Raw genomic sequence first — 12,400 nt, 5'->3', positions numbered from 1 at the left:
GACTGTATACAGCTTCTCCATCTTTGGCTGCAAAGAATATAATCAATCTGATTTCGGTGTTGACCATCTGGTGATGTCCATGTGTAGAGTCATCTCTTGTGTTGTTGGAAGAGGGTGTTTGCTATGACCAGTGCGTTCTCTTGGCAGAACTCTATTAGCCTTTGCCCTGCTTCATTCTATACTCCAAGGCCCAAGTTGCCTGTTACTCCAGCTGTTTCTTGACTTCCTACTTTTGCATTCCAGTCCCTTATAATGAAAAGGACATCTTTTTTGGGTGTTAGTTCTAAAAGGTCTTGTAGGTCTTCATAGAATTGTTCAGTTTATTGAGCATTTATTAATCCACTAAGTTGCACAATGTATTTCCCTGAATCCTCACAACGTTTTCTTAGTATCCATATTTTATCAATTAAGAAACTGAGGCTTGTGGGAAACCTCCTCTTTGTTTGATGATAAAAACGAATCAAAATAAAAACTTAAAAAATTCTCTATGAAATCTTCAGAATCGTCTTGCCTCCTCTGACAAAACTCAGTCCTTGATTACAATCCTCTTAGGTATGCATGCTTCTACTATTTTATGCTATGTTGGTCCTGTTGCCATTTATGAATTTGTTGCCTTTGTTTTACTTAATTTTGCATGAATGGCCCTTACTCACCACTGACTATATGCTTCTGTAGCCTATACCACCTCGCATGGTGCATGAAGTTACATAGGCAGTAAGTGTTCAGTTGGAGAAGGCAATGGCACCCCACTCCAGTACTCTTGCCTGGAAAATCCCATGGACAGAGGATCCTGGTAGGCTGCAGTCCATGGGGTCACCAAGAGTCGGACACGACTGAGCGACTTCACTTTCACTTTTCACTTTCATGCACTGGAGAAGGAAATGGCAACCCACTCCAGTGTTCTTGCCTGGAGAATCCCAGGGACGGGGGAGCCTAGTGGGCTGCCATCTATGGGGTTGCACAGAGTTGGACATGACTGAAGCGACTTAGCAGCAGCAGCAGCAGCAGCAGCAGCAGCAGCAGCAGCAGCAAGTGTTCAATAAATATTTTAATTTAATGTTTACTATGAACCTACTATGTACCAAACTTTATATACAGGGACCCTGCCCCTTCTAGACCCTACTTAAAATGCAGTACACATTTTGGCATCTTACTTACGCAGTTTCACTTACTTCTCACAGCAATATTATGAGACAATATTATTTCCATTTGGTAAATAAGGCAATCCAGGTTCAGGATGGTGAAATAGCCAGCCAAAGCTTGTCTGATGCCAGTCAGGTCTTAAAAGAGAGAGGACCGGTAAATGAGACGTCCAGTAAAACCAAGAATCCCACAAAAGAAATCTGTGTTACTCAAGTTAGATAAGGGCCTTCTGTCATCCTAATATTTAAGTCAATCAGAAATTTTCATTGGCTAGGAAAATAAACATTCTTCTTCAACCCAGGGACCAAACCCAGGTCTCCCGCATTGCAGGTGGATTCTTTACCAGCTGAGCCACAAGGAAAGCCCAAGAATATTGGAGTAGGCAGCCTGTCCCTTCTCCAGTGGATCTTCCCACCCAGGAATCAAATAAGGGTCTCCTGCATTGCAGATGTATTCTTTATCAACTGAGCTATCAGGGAAGCCCTAATACAATGTAAAACAATGGCCAAATATAATAAAAACAATGATTAAAAATTCAGATCACATCTAGAGTAAAGATTACAACACATGCTTAAATATACTCTCAGGCCAAGCTGTTACACCCTGTTCTCTCTAGAAGGGACATTCATTAAGGTTATTCTATTCTCAGTTGTGTGATTACCGTTCCTTTTGTACTGGTCAGCCAAAATGAAAGAAAAAATTCATTTATGATATCTAAAATGAGATCAGTGGGTATTCTCTGCATCTTTAAGGGAAGAACTTGGGTAAGAGAATAAAAACGAGATACCCTAGGTGTCCATGAACCAAGGCTGCAGATCTATCCACACTGGAGTACTGACTTTCAGAAGATAAAAAGCTCCTGTTGTGCCTCTACTGGGTATACTGAGCTTTATACAGTTTTCAGACAAATGAGTGTGTGGGTCCCAGAGGAAGTCTTGGGGGCCTAACTTGGTCAGCTTGCCACCACGACTAAGAAAAGTTCTTGCCAGTAATTCAGTTGGCACTGCTGCTTTGTAGACGAAGGACAGAACAGATGCAAAGCCAAACCTCACTCATTTGAATTTCATTTGAGCATCAGACACTGCTGAGAAAAACTACTAGGTCTTAGACCAGGAAGGCCAGGAAGTCCCTAGATGGATGAAGATGAATCAGCAAGGTTCTAGACTTCAAATAGCTCAAGATCTAGCCAGGGAGGACTACTCTGCATTGGTGAAAAAATATGAATTAAAAATTAGTTTTTAAAGTCTTGATTTCCTTTCAGAAAAGGAAAAGCAGCCAACCTGAATGGATCAGTTAGAGATGTACATTCTTGAGTCCCATCAGCTGAATCAAAAATTCTGTAGGGCCCAAAAATCTGCTTTTTAACCAGCTCTCTGGATACTTATGGTGCAGCTAAAGTTTGAGAGCCATTATCTTCAGAACATGTGACACATGGGTCGCAGAAGATAAGCAGGTGTCGCCAGGTGGCATAGCCTGGAAACATTTGTGAGACATGTAAGGAAATCTGGCAAAGAAATGGCACTGAGACTTCTTCAAGCCAGAGAGTCACATGGTCCTGTTTGTATGTTAGAGAGAGCAAGAAGAAAAATGCACTGACGTTTTCCCTACTTTAATGATACCCACTTGTGGATATTCCCTCTATGGCTGGCCTGGCAGAAGCTCAGAAGGAACCCAAGCAAAGCTGAAAAGCAACACTGGGGACTTCCTTGGGCTCTAGGGTAATCCTCCAGGAGTAATTTAGAAGTTTAGCCATTTTGAGAATTAGAAGATTACTTGTTATTTTGTCGGTGCAGTAACCGTCTCAGAGCACATTTAAATCAAGTGGTGGCCAAACCCATTCTAATGTGTCTGCAAGATATTCCACTACAGATGTCACCCCGGAAGCCCTGTATGTATATTTGGCTCATCTATTTCTCACAACGACCTTATGAAGTGCTTTAATCACCTCCATTTAATGATAGGGAAACTGAGGCACAGAGGGATCAAGTAACTTGCTCAGAGTCACACAGCACAGAAAGATGAACTAACTTGCTCAGAGGTCACATAGCTACTTTACAACAGAGCTGGGGTTTGAACCCACACCAGAGCCTAACTTTTTATCATTGCACCAAACATACCTTTCTGGTTTCTACTCTTTGTGCATGAAAATCAGTATGCCTGTGTCTTGTGTTGGGACAGGGATGGGGGAAAAACAGGAATCCTGGAAGCATGTAGGCATTTGCTAGAGGGTGAGTGTGATTTATTCACACTATGTTTGAAGGCTTCCTGAGGCCCACAGGGAGCAGGCAGAGTCAACATCTCTAAGAAATTTTGTCCACTGGCTCATGATCTTAGCTTATTCACCTGTACTGGGAATCCCTACCCACCTGTGACAGGTGCCTCACTAAAGGTGCCAGAGAGAACTGAATTCCTTCCGCACTGATTAATTTCTAGATGCCCCAGGTAAGAGCCACAGTCTCTTTTTTTTTAAATTTGGGGGTCTTGTCTGGAGAAACCCCCTCCCTGACAGAGAAGCCTGGCAGGCCACAGGGTTGCAGTCGGACATGACCGAAGTGAGCCTGTGCGAATAGGCGCAAGGCTTTTTTTGGCCTGTGGCAGCTCTGCCCCAGTGAGAGTTGAGTGTGAAGGTGGCGCAGCTGCTTGGCTTGCAGGGACCCTGGCAGCACCAACTGTGCAGGAATATGGACTGCCTCTGCAGCAGGAGTTACGGCCCTGTTGCAGTCTTTTTCCAAGCCTCTTGTAGCTGATGATCAGAAGGCCTTTTTGGCCAGTCTTTCTCTGTAGCTTGGCCCATTCAGGCACTTAGAGGGCTCCCTTGCCTGGGGTCCTTCTCTGTTGTTCCGTACATCAGGCACATAGAGGGGCCCCCCTGACTGGGGTTCTACTCTGTAGATGGGTGAATCAGGCACTTGAAGGAGTACCTTGGGTGGGGTCCTACTCTGTAGCTCAGTGTGGCAGGTGTTTGATGAGCCAGCCTCTCTGTTGTTCAGCTGCCAATGCTGGCGTGTAGGGGGAGAGAGGCTATGGTGATGGCTCCACCCCCTCGCATGACTCAGCAGTATCGCCTGGCTTCCATGGCTGCCTGGCTTTCCTCCACAGGCCTTTCCCACCACAATCTCCTCCCTCACATCCCCTCAACCCGTCTCTCCACAGTCAACAGCAGCCTTCACCCTGGGGTTGCTCCACAATCCCTAAACTCCAGCTCCCAGCTGCTGCACCTTCCAGCAGATTTGTGTCCCCGTCTGGGGAATGTATGGCTGTGGCAAGGACTGTCTGATTCTCATTCCATTTAGGCTGCCACAGATCAGCTGTTTCACTCTCAGCCTTTAATGTTTCTCCTCTGACTCAGACAATTGCCCGGATGTGGGGATTGGACCCCTGCTTCAGTTCCACCACTGCTGAGGGCAGGTCCAGTCCTACTAACACTCCTGTTTTTCCCCCTAGTCCCTTCATCCTACTGAGGTTTGCATGGGTCCTTATATTCTTTTCCACTGTCTGCTCTCAGCTGGTATTCTGCATGTACTTCTGTGGCTGAAGGTGTATTCCTGATGTATCCATGGGGAGAGATATACTCCACATCCACCTACTCCTCTACCATCTTGTTCGCCACTGTCTCTTCTGCACAGAGTTTCCTCTGCATAAATAGACCATGGGTCAAAGTTGAAAGGGGCCAGTATCCCTAAAGACTTATTATTACCCATTCCTTCTGCTAAGCATTTTAAACAACATCTTATGCAATAATGACAACAATCAGAGATAAAAATCACTCTCTCTATTTTACCCGAGAACCTGAGGCTAGCTGACTTGCAGCAGATAATAAATAATAGATTGGGATTTGGAATTTAATCCCATCTAAAATAAACTAAGGGTCACAAAGAGTCTAACACAACGGAGCAGCTGAGCAAGCAAGAGCACACAGAATAAACTCCTTGGAATTTCCCGGTGGTCCAGTAGTTGGAACTTCACCTTCTATGCAGGGGTTGAGGGTTCAATCCCTGGTTGCGGAACTAAGATCCCACATGCTTTGTGGCCAAAGGGTCAAAACATGAAACAGAAACAATATTGTAACAGGTTCATTAAAGACTTTGAAGATGATCTGCATTAAAAAAAAAAACAACTAAAAAAAAAGCATAAAATAAACTATTTGCTCATTCAAGTTACTGTATTTGACAGACACTTTTACTTGTCTATCCAGAGCACTCTTATCCCCCACCCCTGCTGATAGAATCTAGTTATATTCAGGATCAGCAAAACTTCAGGTTAATTTGGTCACAGCCAATCATGATGACCCTGATCCTGGATTTCTCAGCCTCCCTTGCAGCTGGAGGTGGTCAAGTGATACACCCTGAAGTCTGCTGGGAAATATTTCTGGGAAAGTTTTTGTTTCCTTCATAAAAGGAAACAGATGTGACTGACATGGATCATTCTTCCTAGTTGCCTTCCTCTTACCTTGGATGGTGATACATAGCTGGGTGCAAAGAAGCCATCTTACAATATCAGGGACAAGCCAAGGGAACTGGAGCCATGTGAGTACCAACATGATTGAACTGCTGAGCGGGTACCAGAAATCACTTACTTTTTGACCTTCGTTTTTAAAATTTCCTTTTTTAAAAATTGAGACATAGTGATTTACAATGTCTTATTAATTTCAAGTGTATACCAAACTTTCAGTTATATATATATAGATATAGATATAGATATATAGATATGTAGATATATATTTCAGATTCTTTCCCAGGATATGTTATTACAAGATAACACATAGTTATTAATGCTATACAATAGGTCCTTCTTGTTTTTTTTTTTTTAATCTGTATTATATGCAGTAGAATGTATCTGTAGATTTCTTTTTACTGGAGTCTAATTGCCATACAGGGCTTTCCAGGTGGCTCAGTGGTAAAGAATCCACATGTTAATACAGAGGATACGGGTTCAAACCCAGGGTCTGGAAAATGCCAGATACTAGAGCGGGTTGCCACTCTATTATCCTTGCCTGGGAAATCCCATGGACAGAGGAGGTTGGTGGGCTACAGATCATGGGGTCAAAAAGAGTCAGACATGACTTAACAACTAAAAACAAAATTACTGTACCACAATTGCCATACGATGTTGTCAGATGTAAGACATATTGATTCAGTACATTCACATATTGCAATATCATTACCATCATAGTTGGCATCTCTATCACTTCACATAATTATAATTTCATTTTTTGTGGTGGAAATAATTAAGATCTAGTCTCTTAGTAACTTTGAAGCTTATAATACAGTATTGTTGGCTACAAGCAGGATGCAGTGAATTAAATCTTTAGGACTTATGACTTATCAACTTGGTTTTGAATTAATATCCTTAAACAACATCTCCCCAATTTCTTCTGCCCCAGCCCCTAGTAACCATCATTCGACTCAGTTTTTACAAGTTTGGTATCCTTTTGATTTCACACATAAGTGACATCATTCAGTATTTTTCTTTCACTTACTTTTTATGCCAGAAGAATATACTACCATAAATCGGGGTTTCAGGGTTTCTTTACTTCCAGCCAAACACAATTTGCACATACTAAGCACTATTCTGCCACTGAGATCTCTCTCCCTGAAATCACATGTTCACTGAACTGTGATCACATATGACTCCTTTGGTCCCCAACATAAAAAAGAAGTATTATCTATGGACAGGACAACACTATGCCTCACAGCCAATGAGGAGGTAAAGACCTTGCCTTTTGGGGCCCAAATCTGGCTCCACAAATCTAGTTTATTAAAAGGAAGCCCAGATTTTCTTTCTGCAAAACATAAGGAAACACCAGGCATCCACTTTACCATTACAATCTCTTTTTTCCCCTTCTAGATAGAATGTGCTTCAGTGCCACCAAGTAAAAGCAAGTTTTTGAAAGCAGAGCAACTGGATGACATACAGAGGTATTGGAGCTTGCAGCTCTGCTCCCCGCTGCCAGTTATGAGGGACTGGTGGGGCCTTCTGTTATGTTCCAACTAGATCTGCGCTCTGTGGTCCTAAACTCAAGGCAGGCCAGGAGTACATCCCCAGTTCTCACTGGGGCACCACCCATTGAGGGTGGTGCCTTCACAGAAAAAAGAAAACTCCTTTTCGGTTTGTAGAATTCTTTTAAAAAGACATTTTCTTTCTTAAAAAGTATCAAATGTGGATTTGAGAACAGCCTTGGGAGTCACTTGGTTCAATCTCTGATATCAGATAAATCAAAATGAAAATCAGATTATCTTCATAAAAAAGTTCCTTGAAGAGACAGATAACACAGTCATCTTTGGCAGTAAAGGTATTTCTTCCTTTGGCCTAACTGCACACTTTTTCTTCAATTAAAAATGAAAAAAAAAAACCAAACAAACAGAGAGAGAGAGAGAGACAAGGGTGTCAGGGGTAGGGGGGGGGGAGGGGCGGGAGAGAAACCAGAATGTTATTTATTCTCAAAATAGTATTATATAGATTGCAAATAAGTAATAATGTGCCTGACTTTCTTTCTTTTCCTGAATGGAATAAGTCCAAATAAGAATCCTGTTAGAATCTTTCCATTTCCTCCACTGTTAAAAAGAATCAAATAGGAGAACAAGATGGTGGAGGAGTAGGTGGATGCGGAGTACATCTCTCTCCATGGATGCATCAGGAATACACCTTCAGACACAGAAGTGCAGGCAGAACACCGCCTGAGAGCAGACAGGAGTTCCCGACCAGTGGAAAAGAATACGGAGACCCACACAAAACTCGGTAGGATGAAGGAACTAGGCGGGGGAAACAGGAGTGTTAGTAGGACTGGACCTGCCCTCAGCAGTGGCGGAACTGAAGCAGGGGTCCAATCCCCACATCCGGGCAATTGTTTGAGTCAGAGGAGAAACATTTAAGGCTGAGTGTGAAACAGCTGATCTGTGGCAGCCCAAATGGAATGGGAATCAGACAGTCCTTGCCGCAGCCATACAGTCCCCGGACAAGGACGCAAGTTTGCTGGAAGGTGCAGCAGCTGGGAGCTGGAGTTTAGGGATTGTGGAGCAACCCCAGGCGAGGGCTGCTGTTGACTGCGGAGAGACGGATCTGGGGGATGTGAGGGAGGAGAGTGTGATAGGAAATGCCTGTGGAGGAAAGCCAGACAGGCAGCCTCGAAGCCAGGCAATACTGCTGAGTCACACGAGGGGGTGGAGCCATCACCATAAAAACTGTCTCCCCACATGCCAGCATAGGCAGCTGAACAATTGAGAGCCTGGCCCTTCAAATGTCTGATGCATTGAACTACAGAGTAGGACCCCACCCAGCGTGCCCCTTTAAGTGCCTGACATGCAGATCCACAGAGTAGGACCCTAGCCAGGGGGCCCCTCTATGTGCCTGATGTGCTGAACAACAGATAAGGACCCAGGCAAGAAAGCCCTCTAAGTGCCTGAATGGGAGGAGCTACAGAGAAGGACTGGACAAAGAAGCCTACTGATGGCCAGCTATAAGAAGCTCCAAAAAAGACTGTGATACGGCCATAACAGCTGCTGCGGAGGCAGTCTGTGTCCCTGCACACTTGGAGCCGCCAAGGTCTGTGCAAGCCAAGCAGCTGCACTACCTTCATGCTTAACTCTCACTGGGGCAGAGTTGCTATAGGCAAAAATATGTCTTATGTCTGTGCCCACCGGGTTGCTTTGGACATGTCCAACTTTTTGTGACCCTGTAGACTGTGGCCGGCCAGGCTTCTCAGTCAGGGTAGTGGGAGGGGGGTTCTTCAGGCAAGAATACTTGAGTGTATTGGCTGATACTGGTTGCCATACCACCCGTCTAGAGCACTATACTTCCTGCTGCCCTAGCCACCAACTCCCCTGAGTACTTGCTGCTGCCAGAACCCCTGCAACTCAATCAGCTACACCACCTCCACACCTGGCCCTCACAGCGGCAAACCCAAGTCCTTCAGGGTAGCCTCAGGAACAAACTCCAGTGGACGACCCACATGCAGAGGTGGAAATAAAAACCCAATTGAAACCCAGGGGCAGTGTGGCTAAGGAAGAAGACCCAAAACCTTCCCACCAGCTGTACAAGCTGCAGATTAAATCCACATGATCAACTAGGCAGGCTCTGTGTCTATGGAATATATAAAAGGTCATTGAGCGCTCCCACAAAAGAAAATGCACTGGTTCTGATAGCTGTGGACATTGGAGGCAAGAACACACTGGAGCAAGACCAGATTAGAATCTGAGCTGCCTGCATAGCAGGTCCAGAGACCAGTACAGTGATGGAGGGCATCCTAGGGAGGTGAGGTGGACTGTGACTCCCAGCGAGAGAAGGACTCTGACAGCAGTGACTCAAGAAAAACATTGATTGTTCTTGCATTTTGACTTGTTCTGTAGATTCTTTTGGATTCCCACCCCCCCCTCCCCACCACCACTCTGTTGTTGATTTTATTGGCACTATGAAATCTAAGCATTTGAGCTTTTTCTTTTTTTTCCTCAGTCACATTTTTTAAATTGTTGTTATAAACCTCTGCCTCTACTTTGGGCTTTTGCAGTTCTGTGGAGTTTTCCTTTTTTTTCCTCTCTCTTTTTTATTAACTTTAATTTTTAATATTTTAAACCTATTATCATTTTTCTACATTTATTCCTTTGTTTGCTTTTCCTACTGTTTTTTCCCCTTGAAGTTAATCTTTAATGTATATAAATCTTCATTATCTACCTCTATTTAATTCTGCATATCTGTTCTCTCTTTCTTTTCTTTCTTTCTGTCCCCCTCCACATATTTGTTAGTTTTATTTTCATTGCTTTATTCCCCAGTTGGCACCCTGTTTTAGTTTTGTTTTCCAGTTTGTGCTTTACTTAGTTTTGTTAACTGGTAGATATAATTTTTTGTTTCTTTTGTTTGCTGGGTCAATCTATTGTACTTTATTTTTGTTGGATTTTTTTTTTATTTTGCTGATGGGTATATATGTGTAAATTCAGTCATACTTTTTATTGTTGTTATAAATCTCAGCCGCTACATTGGGCTTTTGCAGTTCTGTGGAGTTTTCTTCCCCTCCCCCCTTTTCTCTCTCTTCTTCCTTTTTTTTTTCTCTTTTTTATAATTTCAATTTTTAATTTTTTAAACCTATCACATTTTTTCTACATTTATTCTTTTGCTTTTCTTTCCTATTGTTCTTTTCCCTGAGAAGTTAATCTTTAATGTATAGAAATCTTCTTCATCTACCTCCATTTAACTTTGTATATCTATTCTTTCTTTCTTTCCTTTCCTCTCAACATATTTGTTCGTTTCATTTTCATTGCTTTTTTTCCCAGTTGGCACCTTGCTTTAGTTTTGTTTCACAGTTTGGGCTTTAGTTAGTTTTGTTCCTAACTGGTAAATATAATTTCTGTTTTCCTTTGTTCACCAGGTCAATCTACTATACTTTATTTTTCTTGGACTGTTTTGACTTTGCTCATTGGTGTATATGTATATGTGTATATTCCATTATTTTAATTATCATTTGCCTAATTTTGTAAGTGCCATTTGTCTGGGGGTCATCTTTGGTTTCTCGTTTTTGGATATTTGTTTTAATCTCACTTAATGCCATAACAAACCACTTGTGGAATCTTTGTTACTGACCAGAGATCAAGCCCTAAGCCTTTGGAGTGGAAGCACTGATTCCAAGACCCTAGGCTACCAGAAAACTAACCCTAGGGAGTATTAAATAGTGAGAACTCACACAAAGGAAACGACTTGACTACAAGACTGGGCATCACCCAACCACAAGTAGCACCCTATGCAGGATGCCTCATCTAAACAACAAACAAAACAAAAATACAAACCCAATCATCAGCAGACAGCATTACCACCTCACTCAGCCTTGCCCATCAGAGGAAAAAGAAACTAGCAAACAGAAACTCAGCACTAATCTCAGCCTATAGGAAGCTTACACAAACCACTGGACCAACCTTAGGAGGGCAGAAACCAAAAGGAAGAAAGAATTTAACCCTGAAGCTTGGGAAGAGGAGACCTCAAACACAATAAGTTAAAAAAAAATAACAAAAAGGCAGAGAAATATTATACAAATGAAGGAACAAACTAGGAACACAGAAGTCCTAGTAAACAAAGAGGAAATAGGCAAACTACCTGAAAAAGAATTCAGAATAATGATAGTAAAGATGATCAAAAACCTTGAAAACAAAATGGAGAAAATGCAAGAATCAATTAACAAAGACCTGGAAGAATTAAAGAATAAACAGACAGAGACAAGCAACACAGTTACTGAAATTAAAAATACCCTAGACGGAATCAATCGCAGAATATCTGAAACAGAAGAATGAATCAGTGAGCTGGAAGATAAAATGGTGGGAATAACTTCTGAAGAGCAGAATAAAGTAAAAAGAATGAAAAGAACTGAGGATAGTCTCAGAGACCTCTGGGACAGTATCAAATACACCAACATTTGAATTATAGGGGTCCAAGAAGAAGACAAGGAAAAGAAAGGGTATGAGAAAATTTTTGAAGAGATTATAGTTGAAAATTTCCCCAATATGAAAAAGGAAATAGTCAAGCAAGTCCAAGAGGCACAAAGAGTCCCATACAGGAGAAACCTAAGGAGAAACATGCCAAGACATATACTAATCAAACTAACAAAGACTCAATACAGTGAAAGAATATTAAAAGCAGCAAGGGAGAAGCAACAAGTAACATACAAGGGAAACCCCATACACTTGACAACTGGTCTTTCAGCAGAAACTCTTCAGGCCAGAAGAGAGTGGCAGGATATATTTAAAGTACTGAAAGGGAAAAATCTACAATCAAGATTACTGTAACCAGCAAGGATCTCATTCAAAATTGATGGAGAAATAAAAAGCTTTCCAGACATGCAAAAGTTAAGAGAAGTACTGCCAAACCAGCTTTACAACAAATGTTAAATGGACTTATATAGTCGAGAAATACAAGAGAAGAAAAAAGATCTGCAAAATCAACTCCAAACAATTAAGGAAATGGCAATAGGAACATATATATCAATAATCACTGTAAATGTGAATGGATTAAATGCTCCAACCAAAAGACACAGCCTGGCTGAATGGATACAAAAACAAGACCCATATATGTGCTGTCTACAATAAACACACTTCAGATCTAAAGACACGTATAGACTAAAAGTGAGAGGATGGAAAAATATATTCCATGCAAATGGGAAGCCAAAGAAAGCTGGAGTAGAAATCCTCATGTCAGACAAAATAGACCTTAAAATAAAGAAGATTACAAGAGATAAGGAAGGGCACTACATAACGATCAAGGGATCAATCCAAGAGGAAGA

At 42.1% G+C, this 12,400-nt stretch overlaps 1 long non-coding RNA gene across 1 annotated transcript in view; it reads right to left on the bottom strand.

Annotated features, from left to right (window-relative positions):
- Window positions 1-12,400, bottom strand: part of LOC138415996 (uncharacterized) — a 229,284-nt gene that overhangs the window by 32,312 nt on the left and 184,572 nt on the right. Inside the window, exon 3 of the long non-coding RNA XR_011247472.1 lies at window positions 1,173-1,280. This is a non-coding gene — a long non-coding RNA (uncharacterized lncRNA). The remainder of the gene's footprint in view (window positions 1-1,172; window positions 1,281-12,400) is intronic.

Source organism: Ovis canadensis, chromosome 12, assembly GCF_042477335.2.
Source record: "Ovis canadensis isolate MfBH-ARS-UI-01 breed Bighorn chromosome 12, ARS-UI_OviCan_v2, whole genome shotgun sequence".
Classification (NCBI taxonomy): Eukaryota; Metazoa; Chordata; class Mammalia; order Artiodactyla; family Bovidae; genus Ovis; species Ovis canadensis.
This window is presented reverse-complemented; position numbering and strand designations above follow the sequence as displayed.